The sequence below is a fragment of the Cryptomeria japonica genome, chromosome 10, assembly GCF_030272615.1.
Source record: "Cryptomeria japonica chromosome 10, Sugi_1.0, whole genome shotgun sequence".
Taxonomy (NCBI): Eukaryota; Viridiplantae; Streptophyta; class Pinopsida; order Cupressales; family Cupressaceae; genus Cryptomeria; species Cryptomeria japonica.
The window spans coordinates 598958303-598973731 of record NC_081414.1 but is presented as its reverse complement, the minus strand read 5'-3'; positions in this window follow the sequence as shown (position 1 = coordinate 598973731).

Here is a 15429-nt window from a genome sequence, read left to right as displayed (position 1 = left end):
TTAAGCATCCCAGCCGCTTATAACATGCGTTTTTAGGGCAACAAACAAAGTCGGTCTTTTTAGGGTTTTATTACAATGTCAGTTTTCATCAACAAAAAAAATGGCAAAAAAAATTTGTTGACCAGTCGTCACATTTCAACAAGGATACGTGTTGAGTGTACAATACTTTGTTGATCAGTCACCACATTTTAACAATCTCCCACTTGGAGACTGATCAGGCTCCACACCAAACAATCTCCCACTTGGAGATTGATCAGGCTCCACACCAAACAATCTCCCACTTGTAGACTGATACTACATGACACCACTGTACATGCAACATCCACTGGATAAAACACTAGGACTCGACTAATATAAATTCCATAATTATTAATCAAGAAGACCAATAGAAACTGATGAAGAAATCAACTTCTCCTATGGAACTGCCTTCGTGAACATATCGGCAGGATTCTCACTTGTGTGAATCTTCTCAAGCCATAACTGACCCTCCTCCAAAACAGTCCAGATGAAGTGGTACCTGAGCTGAATGTGCTTTGTCCTTGAATGAAAAGCAAAGTTCTTCGCAAGATGAATGACACTCTGGCTATCAGTAAACAATGGGTGATCCTCCTGTGTCTGACCCAATTCCTCCAAAAAAAATTGTAACCAAATCATCTCCTTGTTGGCTTCTGTAGCAGCAACATACTCAGCTTCAGTGGTTGAAAGTGCAACAACCTTTTGCAGCCTATGAATCCAACTGACTGCAGTTCCCCCTATAGTAAAAACATACCCTGTAGTACTCCTTCGTGAATCAATATCGCCTGCTAGATCAGAGTCAACAAATCTGCTCAGAGTAGCATTAGATCCTTTGAAACATAATGCCTTCGTAGTAGTTCCTTTCAAATACCGAAGAATCCATTTCACAACATTCCAATGTTCCATACCCAGATTACTCATAAACCTACTCACAACTCCCACTGCATGTGCAATATCTGGCCTTGTGCATACCATTGCATACATTAGACTACCAACAACTGATGAATACAAGATGTTAGACATTTTCTTTACCTCTTCCTGTGCCTTTGGGCACATCTCCTTAGTCAATTTGAAATGACTAGCCAAAGGTGTACTAACTGCTTTTGCATCCTGCATGTTAAATCTTTTCAACACCTTCTTTATATACTCACTTTGGGATAAATTCAAGGTTCTATTTTTCCTGTCCCATGTAATCCTCATACCCATAATTTGCTTAGCTGCACCCAAATCCTTCATAGCAAATGACCTAGCTAATTTCTATTTAAGATCACTTGTGTTGCATGTTAGACCCAGCAACAAGCATGTCATCAACATAAAGCAACATGATAATATAATTGCCATCATCCAATCTCTTAAAATATATACAATGATCAGAATGACATCTATGATAACTGTGTTCAGCCATGAAACTATCAAATTTTAAATACCATTGTCGGGGTGCTTGCTTTAGGCCATACAAACTTTTCTTCAACCTGCACACCAAGTTCTCCTTACCTTTCACCTCATATCCCTGTGGTTGCAACGTGTAAATTTCCTCTTCCAAATCTCCATGGAGAAAAGCTATTTTGACATCTAATTATTCGAGATGTAAATCATCTGCAGCCACAAGACTAAGTACACTTCTAATTAAAGTCATTTTTACAACTGGAGAAAATATTTCATCATAATCTATACCCTTTTTCTATGCAAAACCTTTTACCACAAGTCTGGACTTATATCTTTTCTGACCTCCTTCCTCCTCCTTCAGCCGCTAAACCCATTTGTTAGGCAAGGCTCTTTTTTCTGCAGGCAAAGGGACTAAGTCCCAAGTCTTATTTTTCATCAAGGAGTCCATCTCCTCTTTCATGCCTAGCTCCCACTGTTGTTTGGCATCCACCTGCATTGCTTCTTCATATTCTTCTGGTTCACCAGAATCAGTTAATAATATAGAATACAAAGAAGGAGAAAAACTTTTAGGGGGTCTACTTGTCCTCGTAGAACATCTAACACTTGTAGGAGTTTGTGGGACAATCTGTTGTTGTTGAGCATCAGGTACCTATGGCATTTCATTTTGAGGAATCTCATCCAACACCACATATTCTTGTTTGTCCTGTTCATGCTTCTTTTCCTGCATCTGTTATTTATACATAACCTTCTCATTGAATATAACATCTCTACTTCTAATTATTTTCTTATTTTCAAAATTCCATAACCGATAGCCATATTCATCTATCCCATATCCAATGAAGGTATATTTATGAGATTTAGCATCAAGCTTGGTTCTATTTTCTTTATCAATATGGACAAAAGCTTTGCAACCAAAGGTTTTCAGAAAAGAATAATTTACCTTTTTACCAGTCCATGCCTCCTCTAGAATACCACCATCCAAAGGGGTTGAAGGTCCTCTATTTATCAAATAGACAACATTATGCACAACATCTACCCAAAAATGTAAGGGCAATCTAGCATGCAATCTCCTGCTTCTCACGCATTCCATGATAGTCCTATTCATTCTCTCTGACACACCACTTTCCTGTGGAGTTCCTGGAACTGTCTTCTACTTTCAAATCCCATTTAAGGAGCAGTAATCTTCAAATGCTTTGTTGCAATACTCACCTCCATTATCCAATCTGAGACACTTCAACTTTTTTCCTGTCTCATTCTCAACCAAAGCTTTCCATTTCTTAAAAGTTTCAAAAACATCTGATTTTTGTTTTAGGAAATACCCATGTTTTTCTGGTTGAGTCATCAATAAAAATAACACAATAACAAGAGCCACCAAGAGATGATACCTGAGCCGGTCCCCATACATCTGAATGCACAAGCTCTAACTTCTCACTCTTCTTCTCTTTCCCAACCTTAAGAAATCTGACTCTTTTCTGTTTACCATAAACATAGTTTTCACAGAACTCTAAATCAATCTTCTTTAGTCCTGGCGATAGATTTTTGGAGTGAAGGATTTTCATCCCTTTCTCACTCATGTGCCCAAGCCTATGGTGCCACATTATCGAATGTGTTCTTGCAACATCTATTGTTGTTGTCCCTGCAGTAACTTTATCTGTAGCAGCTAGGGTAGAGTAAGTGTTACCAGTACATAGATATAATGTGCCTACCTTCACACCTTTAGCTACTAATAATGATCCTTTAGTGACCTTCCAGATACTATTTGAGAAGGTAACTATGCAACCTCCACTACCTAGTTGCCCTGCAGAAATTAAATTTCTTCTTAAATTAGGAACATGTCTTACCTCTTGCAGAAACCAGTCATTTCCATTCTGTAACTTGATCTTTATCTTTCCTTTTCCAACAATTTGACAGGGCTCATCATCACCCAAATATACCTATCCAAAATCACCTTGAACATAATCTAGAAAATATTTTCTATGGGGTGTAGCATGAAACGAAGCCCCATAATCTATTACCCAGGAATCATTAACATTATCCAAACATAAGATTAAAGCATCTTGTAAAGTATTACTTACAATATTAGCTTCCTTACTATCATTTTCATTTTTATCTCCTTCTTTGTTTTTTTGAGACCAACAGTCTTTCTTTAGATGACCAGGCTTTCCGCAGTACCGGCAATCTTTCTTTCCTTTAGATTGAGAGCGTCTTTTCTTTGACTTCCCTCGTGACTTCTCATTCCAAGGGCCTTTTCCTCTTTCTTTTGATCTTCCTCTGTTCTCCACATTCAAAACACTACTTGATGATGTTGAAGTCTCACCTATGCTTTTCCATCACATTTCCTCACTTAGGATAACACCAACAATATCATCAAATACCAAAGTATTTTACCAGAGACAAAGTTACTTACAACCATAACCAAGCTATTCTAGCTTTCTAGCAAAGAACATAAAACCAAGAGAGCCCTAACCTCTTCTGCAAAAGTAATTTTTACCAAAGACAATTGACTGGTAATTGTATTAAATTCATTTAAGTGCTCCACTACAGATCCTCCCTCACTCATTTTCAAATTAAACAAATGCTTCATAAGAAATACCTTATTCAAAGCTGAGGGTTTCTCATACAACTTAGCCAATGTCGTCATCAAATCTACAGTCGTTTTTGCTTCTGTTATATTGAATGCTACAGATGGTGCAAGGCACAATCGAATGGATCCCATTGCCTTTCTATCTAAAATGTCTCACTCTTCATCTGACATTGTGGTCGCTTTCTTTGCCTTTCCTTTCAATGGCCGCCACAAATCCTTTTGATACAGGTAATCCTCCATCTACATTTTTCATAACTGATAATTCTGGTCATTAAACTTTTCGACCTTGAATTTGGAATCCTCCATTTGCTCCCACTCAAATCTGAAAGTCCTGCAAATTTACAGAAAACCTTGCTCTAATACCAATTGTTAGGGTTTCAAGCAGATCCGAAGCAATTATGAACTAACAATTATATGCAGATTTAAATACAAAAGATAAAGAAATAAAACAGGACATAGATAACACAGAGATTTAACGTGGTTCACCCAGAATGGGTTACGTCCACCATACACAGCCGTCCAATCTTTCTTATTATCCAACAAAAATAGTACATCAACCTTACAATGCCTTAAGCATCCCAACTGCTTATAACATGCATTTTTAGGGCAACAAACAAAGTCGGCCTTTTTAGGGTTTTATTACAATGTCGGTTTTCATCAACAACAAAAAATGGCAAATTTTCTTTTCAACAAAGCTCTACCGATAAAACCCTTACCGGTGACCAAACAAAGTCGGACCCCACCAAGGATACGTGCTGAGTGTACAACACTTTGCTGATCAGTCACCACATTTCAACACATAATCCAATCAATAGATCCAACCCGAAACACATCAGGATCATCCACCAACACGTTACATAAACCGGTCCATAACCTAGCAGAATAAGATAACATTAGGTCCGGTTCGAAACACAACACCACCGATCAATAGGAACACGAACAAGATAGCCAACAACATCCCGAAATCCATCTAGAAGCTGCACCAACACCACTTATCAAGTGCATCAAAAAATCTTCAACAAAGCTCTACTGATAAAACCCTTACCGGTGACCAAAAGGCTTACTAGAACAAATGATAGCTCCCGAGTCATCAAATACCGAACCAACTGATCGTGATACACATCTAAATAGCATGAATGACATATCCAAACCAATTCCACAAACCAAAGCATATCGGAGCATACTGGATCAATATCATAATCCAACCGCTCTATCAGAACCTATTGAAAACTAGTAAACAACCAAAATAGCCAGTGTTGCCATCAATGACAAAACATCAATGCAACACATAATCAATCCCTCCAATTTGCCAACAGTTCCTTGGTGGGGTGTTACTAGAGAAAAAGTATTTCTTTTAGGTGAAGCTTCAGACCTACAAATTCATCCATTATCAAGTCTTCATCAACCATGGAAGTTTCAAGAGACATGAAAGGATAATTAGGGAATCATAGACTATTGATTGGATTGTACCTCTTCCTAAGGATTTGGTATTATTTCATGTTGTTCCTGTGCCTCTATATTGAGCTTTGCATCTACATCACATTAGTTTTCAAACTTACATTATTGCTTTAGATTTGCATCTTAACTGTAGTTTAAAGTACCTTTCATTATAATCAATTAGGGTTTTCTCTAATACACTTGGGAATAACTCTAGTTTGCATTTAGCTCATAGCAATCTTAAATACACATAAGATTCAAGAGCACACACACATTTTTAGTAACAATACCTGCTATTTGTGAAGGTGAAAAATGCCAAAATAAGGGGGTTGACTAAGGCAAACCCCTATATGTCCACAACCCTACCATTTTCCATTTGTAGGTGTAGATATAAGTATTTGACAAAGTGAGAATATTTCAAAATATCTCAGGAAGCAGGTATAGGTTTGCTGCCAAAATTCTAGCCTGGTTCTCAGGGAATAGGGCCCCCAATAATTTGGTCCTCCTTGGTCAACCTCATATTTCAGGGTTTCAACTCAGACAACATCTAGATTCTTCCCTCTAGATCAAAGCTTAGAAAACCAAGGTGCTCAATGCCTTGGTCCTATCAATTCTACTCCAAATTTCATCTACAAGTATACAATAGAACCCTATTCTCAGATCTGTATTCACTGTCTTTGTTCAATTATTTGTTAGTGTGTTACAACAACTTTACATTTTCTTCTCTTTGTACTTTCATCATAGTTTTTCATCTTCCTATACTTTTCATATATATTTGCATAGTAGCAAAGGAATAGAAACCCTAGAAATATCCCTTGACTCTCTTTTCCAAGAGTTAGTCAGCTAAGATCACTCCTCTAGGTGCTTTCATATTCCAATTTTTGTATGAAAGTGGTTTTAGGTCCTAATTTTACCTGATTCCATTTTCATATATTACAATATGCCACAAGCATACCATAGGTGATGCTAAATGGTAGAATATATTTTTTTTGGCCAAAAACTAGCTCTATAGCCAAAAAAATCGAGTTTTGTTTATTTTATATCTAAAATTGAGCCTTTTGTGATTGTAACATTAGGATCAAGGTCAAGACATGGTTCCCAACATAGAGGTCTCTTATTATTTGGATCATGTGTTTTAATAGCGAGCATCTTGAATTGGTTTCAACTAAAATATTAAGCATCATACGATTAGAGCTAAATGTGAGTTCAATTTGGACCTATTGATGATATTGTGCTTCTTTGGTAGAACAATCTCATACACCACTCTTTACTCACTTGATTATGAATGATCTAACAACTATTATACCCTTATTTTGTAGATACATTTTATTTTGTGTCTTGAATTCTCATGTGCTCAAGCCTTTAGTCATGCTTATTAATTCTGAGGACTAGTATAAGGAGCAAATGCATCATTATTCCTTTGGTGTCTCCTTATGTTTTGGTATTGAGTTGTGGGATAAATTATGCGAAATAGTTTTAGGAATATGAGAAATGTTTAGTGGTTTTGGAAATATTCCTTTATAATTGTTGGAAGGTTGTTAGTTTGAGTTGTCTTCAATTTAAGTAGCTTACATTTTCTATTATTATGTTTGACCTTGGGGTTGAATGGTTATATTTTGGGATTTGGAAGGAAATCTTACTTACACAACTTGAGAATGTGTTGGTGTTGATAGAGGAACATAGTTTGATTTGTTAGTTTTTTCTTTATGGTTTGTTTCATTCCATATTGGATTTGGGATTTTTTAAAGCTAATAGATTCACTTTGATTTTTTGGACATGTTGGTGATTAGTTACTATTATTGAAATTCATTATTTTTTAGTAACAATATGGATTATTGGGGCTCTTTAATACATATTCCCATGTGATGTGAATAACTTGGAAGAGTTGATGTGATAAAGGGAGATATTTTTACAATGGTTTGGTTTGCAAGTTTGTAGATTATTGTGTTCTTCAATACTGTGTGATAGAGCTCTTTATCTAGGTCTTTTATGAGAGTTTTGTGGAATTTTGGGATAAAAATTTCTCATGCAATTATTGTTCTAGGAAGGTATATGTGTCATTAGACTGTGGCACTTGAGACTTTTAGTAAATTTGCATGTTGATGTGTTCGTTATTAATGGAGTTAAATTTTGTGTAAGGCATAAAATATATAGTAGAAAGTTACGTATAATGTGTTTACCTTGATTTGAGGTATTTCTAGTTGGATGTTTTATTGATAGCCTGTGAAATTATTCCATCTATTAGGTTGAACATATATCAAATACCTAGTCTTGTTCTTGAGGAGATAGGCTTTATTGAATATGTTCAAGTTGAAGCATGAGATTTAAAGTGTGTTGTTCAATTTTATTTTCATCATTTATGCTTGGCCATGGTGGAATGAGAGGATACAATTGAGATGTTAACCACTTGATAGACATTGTAGATTATTTGTTGAGACTGTGATCATAAAGGAGTTCACTCTTACATCATGAATATATCCTTGGTAGTTAGTTCATTTTGTTGAAACACTTTATGGTTTGCAATATGATTATAAAGGGGGAGAATGTTAGGATTGGATGTATTGTTCACATTGCATATGCTAAGATCTAATGTAACTTAATTTCTCATAGATGGGTAAATAGTTTATGCATCTATAATAATCATGGACTGGTAAAAATAAGATGCCCATATGAGGGTGGGGACATATGTAATTATTTTATTTTTCATTTGGGACTGGGAGAAATTGTTATATGAGGTATTGGTGAGGGAGTTACCTACTAACATTGTAATAATATCTTCTATTATTAGTGTGTGTAATATGTAGTTAATGCTTCATGGGGGAGTGTTTGAGTGCTACTTATGCCAACTTGCATGATAGAGATCAAATACACTTGTATAAGAGTTTTTTTCCATTTGGGATTCTTCATACATGTGAGGGTCATAAGAATTCACACTATGGTATTTTGGAACCTTTTTTGGGCCCATGTTATTATTTTTGGTGCCTCTTGGGAATGGTTATATTTATATATTAAGGGCATGAGGTAAAGGATCATGCATGGATTGTATCTTTTAGGGTTATGTTGCCAGATTTGTACTAGAGGGGCAAGAGCCTTGATATCATTGAAAATTACAAAAAGAATCTCCGCGAATGTATTTGAACCATGTTTATTCAATAGTATATTGTTTTTCCTTGTAATTTGGAGACTGGCATTTTCTTAAAAAGGTTTTCTTAGGGTGTATAGGTCTTATTTTATTTTTTTGGTTGTTTCTATTCTATCTCTCTCATTCTTTCCTTTTAAGCATTGTTTACATGCTACAATGCTATTGAAATTTCTATAGATTTGATTTTTATAATATTCTTCTTGAAGTGTTAATATGAAAATGTAGTCATGTTTAGTATTTGAGCTTTATTTTTAGTTTAATTGTAAGAGGTTTATAGACACTTTTCTTTACAAGGTTATTATTTTAATTTTATTTAATTGTATGGAAGGGCTAAATGAGTATGTCAATGATTACATCATAATATTTCAATCTTTGTGTTCTAAATTACACCATTTTCTTCCTTGATTTGGAATTGCAAAATATTTTCATCAAGGGAAAAATCAAACTAATTATTGATAGTGTATTCCTTAATAGTTTACATACTTTATGTATCTTTATGCACACATGAAAAATAATTGAAGTTAAAACAAATGGTCTCAAGTATGGATCATCCATTTCAAGTGTTTCTTCACACACTTAAAAATTAAAAAAAAAATCTAATTTTTTTCTAAGAGTAATAATTACCAAGACAAGAAAGAAAATTTTTATCAAGTTTCTAATACTTCAATATTCCTTTCAAGCAAATAGTTTAGATGAATTTTAACAAGTTACAATAACCTCTAGACACTGTATTTCAAAATCTATGGAGCTCTAATTTACTTAATCTTCCTCTTATTCATGAATTTGATTATGGTGAAATAATTCCTAGGAATCATGAGGATAAAATGTTTTCCCATTTTCATAGTGCCGAGGGACATAATATTCAATCTCGCATGAATTTAAATTATAAGGTATGAGATCTTATTGATAACAACCTAATTCGTGTTGAGAGTGTCAGTGATCGTAAAAATTATTTAGTTGCTCCTCCAAACTAAAACTTGCAAGTCTATACCAATCCATGCCTAGTCATGCTAATAATGTGTATACACAAGATTTAATTGTCATGAATTATGATACTTTAGATGATTAATTATTTGATTCACACGGATAAATATGTGATATATATGTGGGGATGACACATATTGACAATATAAATTTTCCTCTAGATCTACACTAGTGTTTATATTTATAGACAATGACATTCTAAAATAACCATTATGGTCCATTATGGTCCATTATAATGTGATAAGTGAAAACTAATCCATGGATATTAGTGAAATTCTCATGCAAGCCATACAACATTTTAGCATAGTTATAAAAAAAAAAGATAATGGATACTTGAATCCAAGTGCTTATGCTCACTCAAGAATATTATCAAAGATGACCAACAAAATATTGATTCACACTTTGGGTTGTATTACTTTACCTCTTAAGGTGGGTCCTAAGGATGTATAAATTTTATTTCATGTTATTCTTTCTTTGAATGAATATTCCATATTGTTTGGTATACCATGACATAAGAAATTAAAGAGAATCTCTTCTATTACACATTAATGAGTTAAATATATTCATTATGGAAGAATTGTAAAGATTGTATAATCCATATGAGCCTCTCATTGATGCAAGTCATTTTACCATGGATACTTACATATATGCTCCCAAAGAACCTTCTTATGAGAGTGAGAAAGAAATTTATGAGGTGTATCAATATAGCTTATAATAACAAAGGAAAGAAAAAGATGCAACTAAAATGGAAATTATTTTTTTATCCCCTACTCCACCTAAGAAGATAAGTGTCATATATTGAAAAAGTTTGTATTTCGTACTAAATGTGCTACTCTATAAATTCCAAAACAATTTTTTATGGTTCAAAAAGTTTGAAATAAATCTATGAGACCAACTCTAATGAAGCAAGAGAAATATGTAAGGAAAGAAGCTCCTATAGTTCTACCTCTTGATAGTGCTTTCCTTAAAAGTACCAACTACTTGTTAAGAAGAAACATATGCAATCGAAGAAGAAAATCACGTAGTAGAGGAAGAAGAGAACACGATGTTACTTTTTTGGATAGTATGACCTTTTAGGAAATCCTCTCGATGCAATTGCCCGAGGCTTCTCCTTTTTATACTAGTTAATCTTTGTTAACTATTTTATATGTATTTTTTTTTATCTCATTTATGTTTTAACATTTTTTTCCTACGCGTTTTCATACTTTGATCTTTGCTCATGTCATGCTTATCGTGCCTTTCTATTCTCATTCACCTTCTATATTATTTATGCCATGATTATTGTATTTTTTATATTCTCATTTCACTTTCTATACTATGTTTTGCCATAATTTTTTCACCTATTCTTATTTTACCTTCTATATCATGTTGCATGCTTTTGTTTTCCCACATTACTTGGATACTTTTTTCATGTGTCATGATGATATCCTATGCTTTCCTATGTTTCCAAGTTTAATTTTCAATTCTTTTCCACAAGTATTATTTGACTTTGATATCCTCATATTCTCCATGTTTTCCATCTATATTTTTATATGTTTCCTTACCATGTTAAACTTATGTTCCATCTTATGATATTGCTTCCATGCTATAATTATTATGGTTACTTTCAATATAATTTTATTTTAATGTTTCTTATAATGTCTATAGTATATGATTACATGTGACGATAACCCTTGGGACATCCACATATTTATCCTTTAGGGCCATAATTATCTCATCACTTATCTATATTGGAGAAACCTTTTACACATGCCTTCATGCTTATCTTTAAACAACATGCTTATATAGTGACATCTTTTACAATATTACATGATTTATCATTTTATGAGTTTTTCTCATTTCCTTCAATTCCTTGCATCCATTAGGTGTAATCAATTGAAGGGTAATATATTATGGCTAACAATTTTTATGGTTGATATTTTAGAGGGCATCTTGTGAAACATAGTGATTCATCATCATATTTATAAGAAGTCGTATTATTTTGTACAAAGACACTTAGATCGTTTAAAGTTTTATTACATCAAGTTGCCACCTCATTAAATTTTTTACTACATGACCACATCACACATATTTTTATATCACCACATTGTATGCAAGTTTTATCACATGATCACACCACATAGAGTTTTATTATATTACCATGTCATGCAAATCTTATCACATGGCCATTTTTAATGGAGTTTTACATATAACTTTTCAAATAGGTAGACTTTTCCATCCCTTCTCTTCTCTTGTCATATTTTAAATAACTAAAGAAACTTGTAGCTAGTGCTTATTTTGATCAAGTGGTAGACTCTTATCATTACATAGTTTTATTATTTAGTAGTGATGCTCTGCAAAAAAGATTAGAAAATCTAGTTTGATGGCCACACACACATGAACACAAGAAGCAAACGTTAGTGTTAGCAACCAAGGATTATTCTAAACAGGCATATCAAGAGAGATATTGAACATGAAATAAAAAGCATATAAACATAGAATAAATAAACTATGCTCCTCCAAATGCTAACCAAGATGCTCATAGTTGCTCCTCCCTTGTTCCTCTCCTCTCCAAGTTCCACATGAGTGTAGTTCTCAGCTTTTAGCACTAGCCATGGATGCCATATGGAGATTCAAGATGGTTGAATATGATAAACAAATGCTATGCAAGTCTAGATAGTGATGCTATGAAAAAGCTCTATGCTAATACCAGTATAACAACAATACTCTAATGCTTCCTTCTTTACTTGAGGAGAAGGGTTCTATTTATAGAAGAAATGGGGAAATGAAGGGTTAAGATTGAACAATCTTAACAAAGGTTAGGATTGAAATATATTCAATCCATGCGAGACTTTCAACCCAATCCCATGTTGACAAGTGTCACCATGAGGAGGCTTGAGAGGAGAGATAAGGAGCATTAAATGCTTGAGGAGACATGATGGTTACCTCGGGGGGTTGGGTTAGGGTTAGGTTAATAGATATTCCTTTTATCCAAGGGATAAATGAATGTGCAAGGGTTAAATGATTACCTTAGTCAAAGAAATAAATGCTTTGAAGAAACCCATGAGTCAAAAGGATGGTTAAGTTAGAGGAAAGTCTCTAACCAAAGGTAAAAGGTGAGTTAACCATAAATGGTTATGTAAGAGCCTTTAATGGTTTGGAAGACTTTAGAGGTTAACCATTTGAAGACATAAAGCCTTTAATGGTTATTGAAGACTTTAGAGGTTTTTGAGAAGTGACTTCCTTTTATTTAGGAATGTGACAATGATTAGGATATGATTAGGCTAATTAGAAGGAGTTAGAAGAATCTAGAAGAGATTTAGGCATGCAAGTGGATCTTGTAGGAGAATGCAAGTGGGAGGAATGTTGGGATTTTCAATTAAAATAAAATCATTTACTTCAATTAAATGGTGTAATTTGCATTTGGATAGATATTTAATAAATATTAATTTATTTAAATGTGAATTTGAGTTTTAGATTTTATTTAAATAAATCTTAATTTATTTACATGAGAAAAAGGAAGATAAAACATTAAATGCTTGAAGACTTTGAGGGAAATCATTAAAGACTTAAAAAGACTCTAGAAATAAGCCATTAAGTTTGAAGACTTCAAGGGAAACAATTAAAGGCTTAAGAAGACTCTAGAAGGAAGCCATTGAGTTTGAAGACTTTAAGGGAAACCATTAAAGGCTTGAGAAGACTCTAGAAGGAAGCCATTAAGTTTGAAGACTTCAAGAGAAACCATTAAAGGTTTCAAGTGGGTGAAGATAAATAGGATTTTAAATAACTAATTTATCTATTTAAAATAGTTGTACAACTTGCATTTGTAGGAAAATACAAGTGGGTGGAGGATAAAGGTGATTTAAATAAATGTTAATTTATTTAAATGTGAGAGATGGGATTTTAGGGGATTTAAATAAATATAAATATAAATTTATTTAAATGTGAGAGAAGATTTAATTAAACAAATATGATTTATTTATTTAATTAATGGTCTAAATTTTTTTAAGTGAATTGAATCAAATAAATTGAATAATTTATTTAATCATCAATCAATAAATACTAAATATTCATTTAATTAAGTGGACATATTTATGTGTCTACAAGTAGTTTTAATGTAGTTCTCACACCAATAAGAGAATGAGAAAAATATTTGTATCTTTTTTTGACGGACTTGTATGCCTTTATGAGTATCTAAGTATTTAATTTTCACATTGACTAACAATGTCAAGATACTTCAAAATATATGAACTCATGTTACACACACACTAAAGTGGAACAAATATAATGTTATAATTAGCATTACCGTGCTACTCCTCATTTAGCATTGTGCCCACCTTAACAATGATGTCTTAATAGAATAATACATTCATATGTTACATACTCTTGCATTAGAACTGGCTCACCACATCTATTCATCACTATTCATCTCTATTTCACCCCATTCACACCAATTTTTATGCATTCATTCCCCACCTTAAAATTAATAAATCCTTTTGATAATTTATGAGTGGTACAAGATTAATCTAGGTCAATCCTAAGGAGCATAGGAATGATCCTTGAGTCCCAAATATTTAAATTAAATTCCAAAATTTCTTGCTCTTTTCTACTAACTAAGCCAACCAAAAACATGTTTCATTCAACATGTTGTTATGTCACAGTATTAAAAAAAATCATTCCGCACCAAAATATATGCTCCAAAAATAAGGTGGTTTCTTACAACACACTTTTATTTCAAAGGGCAATAAATAAATTATATTTGCACCATGATATTAAATGAATTGACAAAATCCTTATTGGCATATCTAGACATCGCCTTGACAAATTCAAATATCTTGAATTCAAAAGAATGTAGATCTTCGAATATACTTTTGTTGAATTAGTTCCATGAGGCTTAAATCAATTATGTGCATCATATTAGGGTTGCAACACTTTATATCAAACTCACGGGGCTTGAGATGGATTTACATTATTTTATGTGCCAATTTAGACTGAGAAATTTAACATATTAAAGCATTTAATTTTATGACAACAACAAATTGATTTAGAACGATCTCAACATCATTTATTCATTAGTTATCTGTCTTAGACCTAAGTATGCCCCTCTTATTTAATCATCACAATTTTTAGTTCCATTATCTAAGTTTGTTTAGATTAATCATATATTAATTAATTGCACATGTTTAATTAACTTAAATAATTTATGTAATAGTATTTTCTCCTTAAAACATATACAAATATATAAAAAGATAAAAAATAAAAAATAAATATATAAATTTATGTTCATAAAAGATATCCCGCCCACCCTCCTCCCTCTTGCCCTCTTTTTTATTGGTTGTGATTCATTTAGTCATCCCATTAAGATAGCCACCCCCAACTGCTACATCATCCCCTACATCATATTAAGATGGGTTCAATTCCCTTTAATTTATTTTTATTTAATTGTGATTCATTTAATTTTATGAAGATGCTAGACTTAATTTATTTAGTAGTCATTGTTTAAATTTATTATTAGAAGACTTTTGTGAAGTTAGTAATTCATGACTGTTACTATTTAATTAATTTTAACCTATTATTAAATCATAATTTTTTACCTTTAAAATATGTTTAAAAATTAAAAAAAAATATAAGAAAAAGAAAAAAATAATATAACCCTATAAATAAACATTCTTATGTATCCTCTATACTAAATTCAAAACTTACATGAATGAATCTAAATAAACATATAATGGGACCATCTTATCAAAAATAAATTCTCATAAAGTAGTCTCTTTCTCATTATCTAGTAAGATCGATTTCAGTTGGGGAAAGAATATTGAAACACCTACTCACAATCCCATTTGCTATTATTAGAAGATGCCAAGAGAAAGGACACTTGGTTTGAGGAGTAACAGAGATGTAA